Source organism: Protopterus annectens, chromosome 1.part1, assembly GCF_019279795.1.
Source record: "Protopterus annectens isolate FY-2018-M chromosome 1.part1, PAN1.0, whole genome shotgun sequence".
In the NCBI taxonomy this organism is placed as follows: domain Eukaryota; kingdom Metazoa; phylum Chordata; order Ceratodontiformes; family Protopteridae; genus Protopterus; species Protopterus annectens.
Window position 1 is genome coordinate 808808213 of NC_056726.1, and position 6000 is coordinate 808814212.

General features: G+C 36.4%; 1 protein-coding gene across 2 annotated transcripts in view; it reads right to left on the reverse strand.

Annotated features, from left to right (window-relative positions):
* LOC122807281 (uncharacterized protein ZSWIM9-like) overlaps positions 1-6000 on the reverse strand; it is a 465391-nt gene that overhangs the window by 410162 nt on the left and 49229 nt on the right. For both annotated transcript variants that reach the window (XM_044078413.1, XM_044078404.1), the window contains exon 2: positions 184-300. The gene's annotated coding sequence lies outside the window, so the exon portion shown is untranslated. The remainder of the gene's footprint in view (positions 1-183; positions 301-6000) is intronic.

Genomic DNA, 6000 nt, shown 5'->3' on the forward strand with positions numbered 1-6000 from the left:
TTGCAATTTATATCAGTAGATGCAAATATGATACGAGTGGGAGGGGCTTTGAAGTTAAATTTATAAAAACAGTGGACAGCAGACGAGCTGCTGCAATAAACGGCACAACATAGAAGAATCAGATGCATCACACTGCAATCTATTCTAGCAGCTCTCAAGATAATTTTGACATGATTATCTTACCTTGAATAACAAATGTTTTTTTTCAGCACCTTCCAGAATTCACAGGCAGTTAATTCATTTGTCTTCGCAGAAAGAAATGCCAGGTTTTCTTTCTGCATTAACATGGAACTTTTCAAACTGCAAGAAAAATATTTAAATTAAAATAACAGCTCAATAAAACATGAAGAAAAAAAGAAGACACTAATGTAAGTATATAAAGTGCTAATTAAACATATAAAATCAGAAATGCAAAGCAGCTTTTTTTGCTGACACCTCTACTGGGTGTCATATATTGGTCTTCAAGGCAATTTCACATCCTTCATATTTTGAAATGTTACAACTTCTTACAACTTTGCTTATTCTACATTATTCATGCAGCTTAGGCAAAAATCATATTACTTTGCAAATTGTACCTTAGTCATTGCAGAGGCAATACAGTTTAACCATACTTTAATACAGTTTTACCATTTACCCTCACTGTGCATGTAATGTGAAATAAGTCTGACTGTCCATTCAGTCTCTCTGTCTTCTCCTCCCCCTTCGCTTCTCCTTACACATAGCAGATATGTAACATGATTTTTATGTTAGGACAGTTTACTTTCCAACTTTTTAAATCTGGTTTCTTTTATAAGATTTTCTCAATATTACAAAACAATCCATAGTTATAGTATTTTTCACAATACAGTACATGTCCCATTTTATGACACACTAGGGTCATTGTCATCTGGGCTCTAATTAATTACAATAGGAATAACTTCTGCTTCCTTAGAATGTTTATTAACAGAGTATCAACATATTCTTTTCTATGACTGTCTTAAAGTTTTATTAGTAGCAAGCTACTAAAAGATATTGCTATCGGTTTCAAACATTCTGCTAGAAAGAGCTGCTAAATTAATTGCTTTGCTAAATATCTGTTTAAGCTGAGGTGTCAACAGGTCTAACTCTTTGTGTTTTAATCTTCCCACATAGGTTCATATGTTCAGTGTTTCCATGCAGCCTTTATTTACAAACCCTACCTGCATTTGAAAACAGAAACATAATTAGTTTTGTTAAAGCTATAAATGCCAAACATAACTTACTTTCACATCTCCTATTCAAGGCCTTCTGGAGTGATCATGGAAAGTGACAGATACAAGAAAATACAGCAACATTTCTTAAACAGCCAAACTGGGAAGCAGAAATATCTCAAATTCAAGCGCAAAAGGAATGGAAGGATACTTATAATTTCTTTATGATGAGAAAAAAATGACATTTGTGTACAGTTGCTCTTTTCAGTACACTGAATGGATACAGTAAGTCAGTTGCACTGTATTTATTATTTCGCATTTTGCCCAACAACACCCTCCCAGCCAATCAGCCTATTCAATCTCAATTAGTGGGGAGGGAGGTTGACCAGAAGAGGCCATCATTATGACAGCCATCTGTGGTGGTTTGTGCATTTTTCTCCATCTAACCTACCTTTCGTGTACGCTCTGTTACTCTGAATTAGGTGGTTAGACACCAGCATACAACTATGCCCAGCAATTCTGAGTACGGGAGGTAGTTTTCCTGGTCTCCACTGGAGAAATATAGCCTCACTATGCACTCCAAAACCACATGCCATCCCCTCCCCACAGAGACAGATGAGCGGATCACATCCTCTTACTCCTCACCCTTCCTGCTAGGCACTTACAGAGATGGGGCTGCTAAGCAAACCTCAGTCACCCGGGTCTCAGGACTCCTTCTTCTGTGTCATGGGGCCAAGCAAAGTTGCAATTTATTTTTTATTTAGTTTTATTACATGAAAGCTGTGAATATATCACACTTAAATTAACCACCAATCCAAGATTATTAACTGCTGATAAGGATTGGAGTCCTTGGTTTTAAAAAAAGGACCCAGTTGTATCTGTTGGCAACAGAAATGCATAAGGTAGGTATTAGTGGACTTACACCTATTCAAAAGCTAAGTGCTAAGCACCAGGCAGAACAAAAACTGTGCATAACTTAACATTAACATCAGTAAAGAAAATGGCTCCAGGATTTTATACACACACAATAAATATATACGTGTGTGTGTGTGTGTGTGTGTGTGTGTGTGTGTGTGTGTGTGTGTGTAGATGGATGGATATACACACACATGCAAATGATTATCTACATTTTTCATGAGAATAGGTTCAACAAATTACAGACTGTTGAAAAGAAGATATGTTTATAGAGGGTGCTCTAATATTATTTATTTGTTAAATATTTGTGGCTGGCTAGCCCAAAGGTCCTTTTAGCCAAGATCTAAGTTCAGGATAGCAGATACATATGCAATGTAGTTATAATACAGGATACACTATAATGTACATAAGTAAGCACATTGCTAAAATAATCTAAATAAAAAAAAAACTAAAATGCAACAGTATACAGTCAAAAGAGGAAGAATTATAAACAAACTACAGCACAGATAATAAATACAATGAAGTGGGTACAATTTTCAGTTTCTTTATTGTTACTTTGAAACAATACCTATAAGTTGTGAGCAAAGAAAAATATTGGTTGAAAAAGGCCTTGTATGCAAATACAGCCATGACCAGTCAATGACCAGAGAAGCATTTCAAGGTTTTCTCTTCAAATAGAATAAATGCAAGTGCTTTTTTTTTTTTCAAAGTTCAGTTAGGTATATTATTTTCTGTGCTGTGCAAGTAAATGGTTCCAGAAGGATGGGACAAGTTTTGAAGTTATTTTTTCACTAATGGTAGTTTTGAATGGAAGTCTGGAAAGACGTATGATTTCATCACTGTAGTCTGTTTGTAAAAAGTGTAACTCTAAAATGTACCTCAACATGAGGTATATTTCTAATTTTGAATCTTAAAAAAATCTCTGCTCTACAGTGTTCCACAATGAAACAGTCTGTCACACCTCTATTATCAATACAAATTTTTTACAAATATTCATTGTGAATAATACTAAATCATATTAATTAACTTTGTGAAGGCTGCCAGCCCAGCCAGATAAAATTCTGTAGATAATTCTATGTCATTGTAAATATTAATACAATCCATAGGTGTGTATTTACAAATGTAAGAAAACAAAATGTAAGAAAACTGTGGTATATGTTCTGAGCTTCAAAAATGTAACCACAGTGCACCCTGTTGGAAGAAAGCTGATACGTGAAGCATTTCTGTGACTGTTTGATCTCAAGCTCAGAGACAGGATGTCTGGACTAAGAAATTATTTCTACTGTCTTAGGACAAGAGTTAATTACTAGGTTTTATATGTAAAGTGTCCTTTATTGCTGTGATTTCCTGGCAGGTGCAAGATTACAAACAAATGTTAAATTTTGAGTTCTGTGAGCCTGGGAAACTTCAGCAGAGGTGTCAAAAATGATGCAATGTTTAATGACTCAGCAGTAATGTGTATATCAATTTAAGACTTTTGCAGAGAGAAAGATTGAGCACTTTGGATTTTGTCTAAAGCTGACAACTCACCAGGCACTTGCTTTACTCTGTAAGTAGGATAGAAAAAGATCCAACAACTGTAGCAAGAGAACAGAGGCTCCAAGTGGAAAACACAAGAAACAGGAACACACCAAATCCACTGGATACACCACACAGAGGAATCCACAATGTAGAAAACTTCTTTAATGAGGAACTGGAACACACAAGCGCTTTCGCATAGTAACACTATGCTTCTTCAGGTGACACCTGAAGAAGCATAGTGTTACTATGCGAAAGCGCTTGTGTGTTCCAGTTCCTCATTAAAGAAGTTTTCTACATTGTGGATTCCTCTGTGTGGTGTATCCAGTGGATTTGGTGTGTTTCTGTAAGTAGGATCTTAGACCTTAGTATTTATCTTAGAGAAAGCTAGAAATAGTAAGATGAGTCTAGCTGTTTTCTATATTATGTCAGACTATCCTACAATATTATTTTAAAGTTTCCTGTGATTTCTGAACTCTTGATTAGCACTGTGTTGAATTGACGAGTATTGTCTTATTTTTATTATTAAATATTTTTAAACCTTTCAACTGTGGCTGTTTTGTGTAGAGATAATTTAAGCTCTTAGGGTACACTGCATGCATTTGGTGATACTGTCCAAGCCACTCCAGTAGTCTTGTTCCTCAGTCACACTTACTATTTGGATAACAGTAACATAACACAGTGAAATTGGTTACCCTTTGGGAAGGGCGTTATAGTAGCTGATATTAGTGGTTGGTGGCAGTTGGTACTACCTTATAGTCTGGGAAGAAAGGGGGCATAGCTGGAGAACCTGTGCCAGCCTTCCCCAGGGCTGTCTGTGTGTTTGTATATAACTCATATCTCAAAGTGTGTGTGTGTCAGTTACTTGGGCAGGGACACGAAGTGCTAGATAGACAGAGAGGGTGCTGGAGGTTTTAGTTTGACCACTAGGCTGAGATCTGGACCCTATAGCTGTGCCAGTGAGGAGTCTTATTGGGGATCTGGAGAGAAAGGGAGAAACCAGCCCCAGACTGACTGTGATCTCTGTGTGCTCTTAAGGGAAATTGTACTTTACTGTGTGTGTACTTGTTATCCCCCCAATGTGCATGCCCCTCACTGATGCTAGTGGTGAGGATTGAGGCTCCTTGATTACTGGGCCAGTGCACAGGCATCACAAACTTAAAGAACTTATGTAAATATGAAAAATCAGCTATGAACCATGTTGTTGGCTTCCTACTGGAATTTGTTAGCAAGTGTTCTACATTTTGCTCATTGGTTGATATTGTATGAGGAAGTGTCGTACATTTTGCTAATTTGTTCCACTTTGTATGAGGTAGTTTTGCACATTTAGCTAATTTTTTCCATGTTGTATGAGGTAGCATTCTACATTTTACTCATTTACTCCACATTGTATAAGATAGTGTTCTACATTTTGCTCACTTGTTCCACATTATATTAGGCAGTTTTTTTACATTTTGGAGTTAGATGTTTGACACTACATAAGAAGAGGATTTCACTGATACTGTGGAAGAGATGGACAGAAGGCTCCTCCTTTGCACAATAAGTCTGAAGAAGAATGTGAACGGTGTGTGCAGTTCATGCTGTCACAAAGAGCCATTTAGCTTTCGCTAAGAGAAACTAAATTTGTTACAACTTCAAACAAGACTATCAATCAGCATGCTTTGTTTACTGTAGACTGAAGTGAGGAGCTTTTGAGACAAAATTAAGTGCAACTACTGGAAGGGAATACTTCGGCTTCGGAAGAAGGACATTTCTAGCTACACCAGCTGTTGATTCTGTAGTGAGGAAGTTACTTATTCGAAAGCAATTTAAACAGTGAAAGTATTTTATTCACTATTTATTCTGAGCAGTGTTGGGAGGAGAGTGTTGGATCAAGGAGAAGTCTGAGGTACCTGTGTTTGTGGACTTGTGAAGCATTATGCCAATGGAAGTCTGTTATGCAAAACTAAAATGTCTTTTTTAGCTTTTTGAAAGTAGCAAATAACATGCAAGCAGTTTTTTTTGTACTGATGCCAAGACTGCTTTAATTTATTCAATTCTACAGAAAGTTATGTTGTAGTTTAGTTTATAGAGAAATATGGGATTTGCCAAAGACAAAGAGAAGTACATTGTCTGCATAAACTGCAATGTTAAGTTGAGAAAAGTCAACAGGGACATTACCAAGATATAGTGAGAAAAGGTCCCAACAAAGAGCCATGAGGGATATCAGAAGTTAAGGAACTTATATGTCAGGTGTAAGATCCAATGAAATTTGTAAAGCTCCATGATTAAGGTAAATTTTGAACCAGTATGGAATTCCTGAGCCAAAGTTTAGTGCTTTGAGTTTTTTTAATGAGAGTGATATGGTTGACCATATTGAAATTTCTAGTTATATTTATGAATAGACTGTCAGTAAAGA